Raw genomic sequence first — 10,336 nt, 5'->3', positions numbered from 1 at the left:
AGACATAAACTGCTGCTCAGCCCGCATGTCTGCACTAGCACCATGATTCAGTCATCATGTCGGGATCTCTCTCTGTGTGGTGGTCTGCTGTACTGGAAGTGCAACACCATGTCAACCGTGCAAGTCCTCTTTTAAAAATGAAAAGTTCCTCTGCATGCATGCAGGCTGGCAGAGCCCTGTGTCTTCTGTCACCCACGATATACGTATGAAATTACACACTCAGTTTCCAAGCAAAAGAGTTGTTAACTTTCTCAGTGACACCCATCAACCTGGGCAGATATCCCAGACCGTCATGATGAATACGGGTTCCACCAAACAAAATAGGCCCTGATATTTTTTTCAGCCTGGACCCCAAGTAGTATCTTTGCTTTAAGTGAATTTGTGAAGTATAAATGTTTGGGAACTCAGTATATGATTCCCCTGGTAATACAGAAGGGAAATAAAATCTGGACCACACTTTTCAGGCTTTATAAGAGTAACAGGAATAAAAGGCAATAAAACGTGAGTTATCACTGAAGTCACAGATTTCACTCTAATACAAGCAGAGGTCAGATCAGCTAATAAAACAGTTCATTCTTTCCAGTTCAGATTAGGAGGGTGCTTTAATCCTCTAAACATCCTTGTTGAATATACTCACATATGCCAATGCCTGTGGCTAGCTCTAAAAATAATAAGCATGATTCATTTCAGTTTTGGACATGAGTTGAACTATGAGGATCATGGCTCACTACATGGGCAAGAGTCAAGGGGATATCACCAGTTCATACTCAGATGAAGGAGTTAGTATCACTTATTTTCAAAAGCAATTTCAAGGCTGGAACTGTTTAACTGCAGAGATCCAGCGAGTACTTGTGCGTGGCAGGACTATTGAAAAGATAACGTGCCAGCTCCTTTTGGCAGGGCCTGGACATTTTTAAGCAGAGCCTTTCTGGAAGTTTTCTTTCCAGCTCAGTCGCTCACAAGCAGAGGAAAACTTCAGCTTCCCTCAGGCTCTGCCATAACATGCTGCTGGGTGCTCTTGCCTGGCTGGTGCGTGGTGGCACCGGAGAGATACAGGCTGCCTTGGAGTTCAGAACAAGCTGTATCAGAGGCAAATAAAGGTGAAAGACCCTTACAGGAATGCCTACCCCATTTTTAAAGGTCCTCTGCTGAGAAAGCTGTTTAAGAAACATGGCCAGAAGGAGCCAAAGATGTATGAATGATGGAGAGGTGTTGCAAGTATCTCCTCTCCCAGAGAGACTTCTGAGTGCCTCAGTCTGATCTACCTTTGCTGAAATGGTCTCATTTTGGTTGTTGAAAGTCTAATTATCTCTATTTCTTTTTTATATGTGGAATTTATTATGTCCATTTCTATCCTGAATGCAGTATTTTCTGTCTCTAAAGAGACAAGGACAGATTGCAAAAGCTACTGGGTATTGATTTTGTTGACACTGAACTTTAAATTAGAGCCAATTTATGAGCATGTGCAAAGAATGTTGTGAATTTGTTTTAAAAAAGACCTCCATTGAAACACACTAAAATTGGTAGGTACCATTTAAAAGAGCAACATAAACCTTATGATAGCCAAATTTGAATATTATAGTGATGCATATCTTTTTCTCTTTAGAAAAAAATCTGTAAAATGGCAGGGGATCAATGATACCTAAAAAGTCAATTAGAACAAAACATTGCCCCTAGGTTTCCATGTGGCTGTATCCTTTATTTCCAGCTAGAAAGGGGTGCCCCTAATTTTGTATTCAATACGGCCGTGCTGCCAGTGACTTCCACTCATGCCTGCCCACTGGAACGGTCTTACAGAGACGCTTCAGTGCAGAATCAAACTGTCAGCACAGGACTGACCCCAAGCTTGAGCCCAATCCCAACTTGCATCAACTGCTTTGATGCAAACCCGTGCCCCAGCACAGGCTTTGGGTGAGCCTTGGCACGTGGCTGGGGGAAAGGAAGGAAGGACGGAACCTGTCTGTCCTCTCACCTGCGGTATGGGCAACGCTGGTCCCCCAGCTGGGTCCTCCAGCTCTGCACCCCATGGCAGGGAGACAGAGCCTGAGACACGCATCAGCCAAAGTCCTTCTTGGAAGGACCTGTCACCCTATGGGGCAGGGTGTCGTGGGGCATGGAGAGGGACAAGCCACCAGAAATTCAGGGTGAGGGAGTACCAAGGAGTATCATTAGACTAACCCTTAGGATTGTAGTATTGTTTTTTATAAGCAGCTGAATGTCACTATGAAAAATGTTTACATTTCGAAGAATAAACAGAATCTTTTTTATTGCTGATTTGAATCCCTCTCTGTGCCTTTGCAGTGGCCCAAGGCTGACATTTCATGTTCTTATTATATTCATTTCTTAGTCTGTTTTTATTTTGGGTTGGTTTGGGGCTTTTTTTTTTTTGCTTATTTCATAAACATTTTGTGCATGTGACCTGAACACCACAAGATAAAGTTCAGTTGGGAAATTTTAATGAAATCTGGCAGGTTGGGAGAGAAAATCAGGAGGTGTTTGAAGAAAGTGCTTGTATTTCACACTGTGTTGCAGCAGCTGAAATTAAATTCTGATTAATATTGTTCACAAGCAGTAGTGAGTGACTATACTGACCTTTGATTGTCAGTAGCTTTTTAATACATGCCAGAGGTGAAACAAGTAAAAGACCAAGGAGGTATGGCCGGGGGCATGATGGGGAGAAAACAGGGAGAGGATATTAATGTGTTACATGTGGCATGTACATGCCTGCTATTTAACTACAGTTCATTCCTACTTCATACCCTCAGGCAGCCTGAAGCTAATAACCCTGTCATCTGGAGAGATAACACAACACTGATCATAACAATTTCACTAAATAAGTAATTTTAAGTTAATTATATCGCATCCTAATAAGACCAGCTCTGGTTGACTCCTCGCTTATCTTGGATTACTTTGTCAGGACTGAATATATTAATTTTACAGATAAAGCTGTGCGTGCTGGCACACCAGCTGATGCTGAGTGTCTCTCTGTGTCACCTAGTATCTGCACATCTCTGACCTCCTGAAGTCCTGATGAACAAGACTCATTGGGCAGGGAGGCCAGAGAATTTTTCCCTTCTCATTTAGCACTGCATGATTTCATCCCGCAGCTGCGCACGCCTCCCATTGAGGTGGTTGTTAAATGTCACCTCAGCTATGCCAAGGCATAAAGGACTGCAATCCAAATGCAAGCGTGGAGCTTGCGACTCAGGTCTCCTACATGTATGCTCCAAAGCAGCTCCCTCAACCATTTTGATAAGCCCAGACTCCGCTGGTTGATAAAGTAGCCCCTTTATTTTGATATCCCAATGATACGAATAGCACTGACAAACTGCAGAGAGGAGGGTTGGAGTAATGGGCAGGTAGCAGAGCAGGCAGAGGAAGATCCTGGAAATCTCTCAACCTGCCTCTGAAAGAGCTACTTGAGAAACAGTTCTTCAAAATGTTCTTTTTGCCAGAAAAGTGCCTTTGTGTTGAAACAAATCAGGTCTACCGCATTTTCAGCCTCAGATTAGAGCTGAATCAGGATGGGAATATCAATGAATTGATTCAATTTCTTTTCCTCAAAATTTTAATTTGCAGGAAAAATGTTTGAAATCAAAACATTGACATGATTGTAATATAATGTTCAAGCAAAAAACCCTCATGGTTTTGGCTTTTAAACCTTGATTTAGAATAAAGGAGAAGCAGGGATATTCAAAGTAATGGTAATTCTCTTGGGGCAGAAAAAAATTCCCTGCCACAAACTGGACACAAATTTCAAGTTTGGAACTAGTTTCAATAGTCTAGCTGAACATTTACCTTAGAGAGCCTCCTGGTCCATGAAAGGTCCAGCCTTCAGAGACTTCTGAGCCAAAGCCACGTGACCTCCTCCAGCCTTGTTCATCTCTGCTCTGCTTCTGAGGATGAAGCACTAGAATCCAGACATCCAGAGTGAGTGAAAGGAACAGGGAACAGAGGTGCAGAGCATTACTGTATTGCCAGCACATCTATGCAGTGTTCTTTTTAATGTCGGGGTGCATCAATGAGTGATAACAAATGGTGGCTCCTAAATAGTAGGATATGCTAAAGGGAGAATAGCAATGAGACCAAGTCCTGCTTTTGCTGAAACCATTAGCCAATACTTCAAAGAAAATGTGTTCAGGGATTATATGACAGATCAGGACGCCACCTGTGAAGGAGTAGTTTAGTAAGAGCTGGGGAGAGTGATACTTAGCAGGTGAATCTGTGATCACTAAGTGTGCTGCAAATTTTAGTCAACCTGTGTTTGAGCAGATGAAAGGCAGGTAAACGAGAAGCCGGGTTCCTGAGAAGGAAAAAGACAAACCCATGAAGTCAAATACAAGAAAGCAAAAAGTTGGGCTGAGAATCCACAGCTATTAGGTGGAAGCTGAGGAATGTAGTAACAGCACATCATACTCCCACAAGTGGTCTAACCAGGCTGCATGGCTAAGCCTCCTGAGTTAGACAAGCACTTGCCTTCTCTGGGGGAATTACAGAGCGCTACTAAGAAGGATTTTCTCCCTTCAGATCATTAATCACTCTTGTTGATGGGCTCTAAGAGAAACACAAGGTTAACTAATGTTGCCCCCTTTTGCAGAGGTTTTTCTTTGAAGAGAAGGAGTGGCAAAGCTCAGGAGACCCAGTAGATCAGAAGAAAGTAGTTCAGGAATCACATTCAAGTTCCTTAGGATTTGTATCCTCCCAGCAGTCGTATTTTCACCCTAGGAAAATGAAACATGGCCTGATTTGCAATATTTTATCACTTGTGTAAGAGAACTCCTCTCTCAACAGCTGTTTACTTTATAGTTTTCCCAGTAAAATTTGCATCTATTTAAGATAACTGAGCCTAATGATTTAATTGGCAACTGCTATTAGATGTTCTCAGAAAGTTTGATCTGAATTCAGGGTTGATAGTAGCAGGAATGAATTATAGACTTGAGTCTCTGGTCGAAGGAAATAGGTTTCAGTGTCTGCCCAGAAGGAATTTGGTTATGATTAATGTGAACGGGGCAGTATAAGAGATGATGAGAGCAAAGACTACTTACGGGAGGGAAAATGGTTATTTACCATCAGAATTAAATTGCTATCTTTATTGCCTAGATCAAATATGAAAACTCTGTGTCTTACACAGACAGAGAGACACATGTTTTCCCATGACAAGGAAGTATTAGCAAGAGGAAGTGTTTACTTTTGGGTTTCTTTTTAATAAGACTGACTTTCTCCAGGCAAAGTCACTTTACACTTATTTCACCTCTGTGTATTGCCTTAGTTAAGAGACACATCCACTGAGGCATTGCATGGTTGGCTAAGCCTACGCTGTAATAAAGACTACTTTTACTTTAAGGCTGGGGAAAGATTTTCAAGACAACATGCTTTTACCAAAGCCCCTGAAGCTACACAAATCAACAAACTCTCAACACTTATATCACATTGATTTCTGAGTTCATGGGAGGCCTGAACAGTCCAGATTGGAAACTGAAAAGGTGCTAGGAGCTGCTCTAACTTGTGTTCTAGCCCATGTAATCCCACAGGCTTTCTGCATCAGGAAAAGAATTGAAACAGAGAGATACTGTGACCCTCAGCTCTGACTTCTTCTCTCTAGCTGCTAACATACATTTGGGACATTCACCAAATGTCTCGTTTACAGAGCGTGTTGAGGAACTACAGGGTCCAGGCTGATGCTTTGTGTCTTGTGCAGTAGGACTGAACAAGAACCATACATTTGCCAAGGGACTAATTTAAAATGTATGGTTTTTCTCAGCTGCTCCACACAGGCACAGTGGTCTTGTCTGTAGCATTACAGCAGGCCTTTCTCATTCTCTCCTCCCTGGGCCACATAGTTTTTATGTGCTTTTATCTTTTTTCATATGGGATTTTTGCCATATAATTCTCACCTGAGACAGGTCTACTCAAGCAAGCAAAGATAGTTTCAGGCTTGCAGCTTGGATCTGGAGTCTGTATTCAGATCTCTGTGGTCTTAGGATCTGAGGGTAAGACATGCGCCACTGTTGGCTCCAGACTGTCGCCGGTGGCTTCATGTAGCACCTTGCAGGGGGACTCAAAGCACCTCACAGTTGATGCCTGTATGTTTAGTTCTTTTCAGCAAAATGGGTTTTCTTTCCCCATTACGTACCAGACTGTTACATGCAACAGCGCTAGCTAGCCCTGGGTACTCCTTGGGAAGTCCTGTTATGCTGGAGAGAACTGTGGCATGTCACAGAGCCTTGGGTGCAGGACTGACTTCAACCTACCCCCAAGCTAAACAACACGCAGGTGGGGGACGCTGTCTGTTTTAATGGTTTTGTACAAAATGCTACATGCAGCCTCTCAGGGTGCATGAGCTTGTCTGAAACTAGTGACTGTATTTAGATCTTCTTGTAAGGAAGAGAGGCAGTTGTGGCTAGATTAAGGAAGAAGTGTGTTCCTAAACCTCAGTGGAATTTACTTTGGGAGTATTGCTCAGAGGAGATGTCTTGGCTGCTCAGAGGTGGGTAGTGTCACAAATAAATGGCAGTTAAATTGAGAAGGAGAGAGAAGAGATGAGAAACTGTAAGGAATAATAATCAGAAGTTAAAAATCCCTAAGGAAAATATCAACTATACTGTATCTGAAGTACGGCGCAATGTTTAAGGTCAGAATAATTCTATTTTCAAGCCACATCATTGCCAGTATTTGGAATAAAAAGAAGAGGTAATGGAAATAGTCTTGACATTGTCTTTTCATTTGAGACTTGGTATAAATACTTGCAACATCACTGTCATTCAAGTCCTTCCTGTTCAGACTAGACCCACCTTTTTCACATTGTTTCTGTGCTTTTGCCATTTCCACCACTCCAGCCTACTCTGACCTTAAACAAGTCTCTCCCTGTATCTGTTCCCTTTCTGTAAAATGTGGGTGATAGTACAGCAAGCCTGCAAGGAAAAAATGCCCTGGATGAACATTATCATAGTAGGCGCTGTGAACATAGTTTAAGGAAATATGCTCTCAAACACAACGTGAATTCAGCTTTAAAATGGCTACAATCACAGGTTGATGTAAAATTTCTGTTCCAGTTGCCCTTGGCTTTTTTGGGTGTTTCAAAATCAGATTCCAATGAAGGACACTGCAGCAATATGCAATACAATGTGGCTGAGGGCTTGCACGTGCTGGTTCACATCAGCGCCCTTTAGTATGTAGGGCTGGCTGCCAGTCAAAGGCTCCCTTCATCCAAGCTCAAATTAACTTCATGTTGTTCAGCAATGCCCACTCTGCATGCATCTGCTGCTTCTCCTCTCTTGTTTAGACTAATGAGGACAGAGCCTGCACATCTTGTTAAAAGTTTGCTGTAGTGTTCACAGTCAGATTCTTGGTGAGGCTTGAAAGGAAACCCACCTAAATTAAGGCCAAGCACACAAGCATTTCCATAACAGTTTCAGGTATGACCAGGTAACCTGAACTTATTATTATATTTGATAAGAAAAGGGGATCCTGTATTCATAGAGGTGCTAGGAATGTCAAAGCATATCCTGGAAACATGAAGGACATGAAAGTGATTGGAACTAGGAGTCAGCATGAATTCAGCAAGGGAAACACTGCTTGCCCAAACTGACAACCACCTATGGTGAAATGACTGGCTTGGGAGATGAGGGGAGTGCAGTGGCCGTTGTCCACTTAGATGTGAGGAAGCCTTTGTGCACTGTCTGCCAGAATAGCTTCATGGAGAAGCTGAAGAAGCATGGACTGGCTCAGCAGAAAAGGACGTAGAAGGAAAACCAGCTGAGCGGCTGGTCACAGATGGGGGTGACTGGCGCCACCAACTCTAGTGGGAAGCCAGGAGCCAGCGGTGAACTCCAAGGCAAAAGGCAAATGCCAGCAGGTGGAGGGAGACGGTCCTTCCCCTCTGCTGGGTCCGTCCAGCCCGCCCGGGGCTCCCCAGTGCCAGGCAGAGACGGCCATACTGGAGAGAACTCTCACCCCAGTGCCCCTCCCACTTTCCGTTGGGCTCAGAATGTTGGTCCGTTGGAGCCCACAGCCACCAGAGACAGCAGCACGGAGCTGTGCTGGCACGCAGGAGCGCTGGGAGGAGGCAGGATCTGGCCGAGCAGCACCTCGCCGGCACCGGCACCTCGCCTCCCATCCCCGCTGTCGCCGACTGGCCCGCGTCCTTGGTCCACGGCGAGGGTCCTCCTCTCCCGGGCAGGATGGGCCAGGCCAACTGCTGCTGCGGCTCCAGGTGGGCTCTCCCTGTGCCTCGGGGGCACGGCCGGGCCCCGCGGCAGCGGCGGCGGCCTTTCTCATGCCTGCCGCTCTCTGCTCTGCAGGGAGGCTCTCACCGACGCCGAGCCGGTGCTGAGCACGGACGTGCGGCTGACCCGGGGCCGCAAGAGGAGCGAGAGACGCCTTCTCCTCCTCCAGGAGGAACTGGTGATCGCCAAGTTGCAGTAAGACCCTCAGAGCCCAGCTGCCTTTCCCCCATCCCTGGCCCTGGCACCAGGGCAGGGACACCCCAGCACCAGCCCCAGGCCCCGGGACCGTGGTGCTGGATGCGCCCATCGATGTCCGTCCCAAGGGCAGGTGGGGGACCCCCGGGAGCCCCCCTCTCCCTCCCCGCCTGCCTCTCCTCTCTGCAGACGTGGCACCGCCCTGCGCCCACAGCTCCGCCTGGCCCTGGACCAGCTGTGGGTGCTGAGCGGCGGAAAGGAGGCGGCGGGGGACGAGGAAGAGGAGGAAGGCGGCGATGAGGACAGGACCTCCATCCTCCTCGTCTGGCCCAGCGGCTCCTGCGTTGCCACTTTCCCGTGAGTGCCACGGCCGGGCAGGAGACGTTCCCAAGCACGCCCACGCCATCGTGAGAACGGCCTCTGCCCTGCGTGCAGAGCCTGGGCAGGGAGCAAGCAGCACGCCGGCAGGGAGGGATGGGGTCATGGGCAGGTCCCGCATCCCCTTTGGGTCCCCAGAAGGGGAGGGCGAAAGCAGCTGCTCTGGCAGGACACGGGGAGCCAGGGCTCGGGCAGTGCCTCTGTCCTGCCCCACGGGGCTTCGTCCCGCTCTGGCGTCCTTCCCCACGGGGCAGGGCTGCGCAGGCGCCCGCCTCTGCCCACGGGCTGGGGGGCAGCGGGGCCTGACGCTGGTTCTCCTCTCTTTCTGCAGCTCCCGGGCGCTGAAGGAGCTGTGGGTGGGCACGCTGCTGGGGTAAGCCGCGGGGATGCTCCAGGCACAGCCGGATGGGGGAACACAGCTCCCCAGCTGGGGAGAGGTGCCTTTGCGGCTGCGGGCAGCTCTCGGGCAGAGCTGCCGCACAAGGGAGAAGAGGCGGCTTGGGGCTCAGCCAGCTCTCTCCCTGTGCCTTCCCGGCGCACAGGACACCAGAAGGAGCCAAGAGAGCCCGGGTGACGCCTGTCCCGTCAATCAGGCTCCTGGAGAAGGAGCTGGGCCGCCGCCACGCCGTGAGTGCCTGCCCGGTCTGGGCTCTGCCCCCGAGCCCTGGTCCTCCAGCCGAGCGAGCGGCAGAGGCATCGCTGCTCACCTGCCTCCGCTCCTTCTCTCTTGCCCAGTGGAGGACATTCAGCGCCGGGAGCCTGGAGAGGCTGATGGAGGGCCAGGCCGAGGTGAGAAGGGCTGCCTTTCGCCCGCCTCTGGCTGTGCCGGCACGTGCGGCCAGTGGGGTGAGGGATGGAGGGAAGGGTGGTGCCACTCGGGGAGCGGAGAGGGTTGGGGAGCCACCGGGAATGCCGGCACATCCTCGCCGGCGGTGCTGGGGGGAAACCTGCCCCGCGGGGCAGGGAGCCCGGGAGGGCAGAGGGTCCCGGCTCTGCCGCGCTCAGGCTGCCGGTGCTGGCTGGCAGCTCGCCGGCGGCCCTTTGCGCTGCGGGGCTGCTCTCTGAGCGCAGCCTGGTTCTTGCAGGCTGGTCCCAAGCAAGGGCCTCCGACGGTCCCGCCGAGCAACGGAGGGGGACTTTGCCACGCACCGGGTGAGTTTCGGGAAGAACGGTAAGCTCCTGCAAGCGCTGGAGCTGTGCTCACTTGTCCCTCGAGTGTCGCCATGCAGGTTGGGCAGCCCGAGGCAGGACGTCACCTCCAGGAGGAAGGACACCCGCTGGGCAGCGGCCGCTGGACGTGGTTCTGCGGGGACACGGAGCCTCTGCTGCTGCCCATGGCTTGGAGGAGGACAGGGCGAGGGCTGGGCCAGGCTCTCCTCTCCTGGTGGCGTGCCGGCTCTCAGGAGCCTCCCAACTGGAGCTGCTGAGCCGGAGCTCAGAGTTCCAGCTGCTGGCTCCCTGCCCGTCCTGCTGCACCGCTCAGCACCACGCTGCGGGCAGGGCAGGCCCCGGGAGCGCTGGCCTGGCGGTCTCTGTTG

Source organism: Haliaeetus leucocephalus, unplaced genomic scaffold (assembly GCF_000737465.1).
Source record: "Haliaeetus leucocephalus isolate CR32 unplaced genomic scaffold, Haliaeetus_leucocephalus-4.0 Scaffold577, whole genome shotgun sequence".
In the NCBI taxonomy this organism is placed as follows: domain Eukaryota; kingdom Metazoa; phylum Chordata; class Aves; order Accipitriformes; family Accipitridae; genus Haliaeetus; species Haliaeetus leucocephalus.
Note: the sequence above shows the minus strand (reverse complement) of the source record.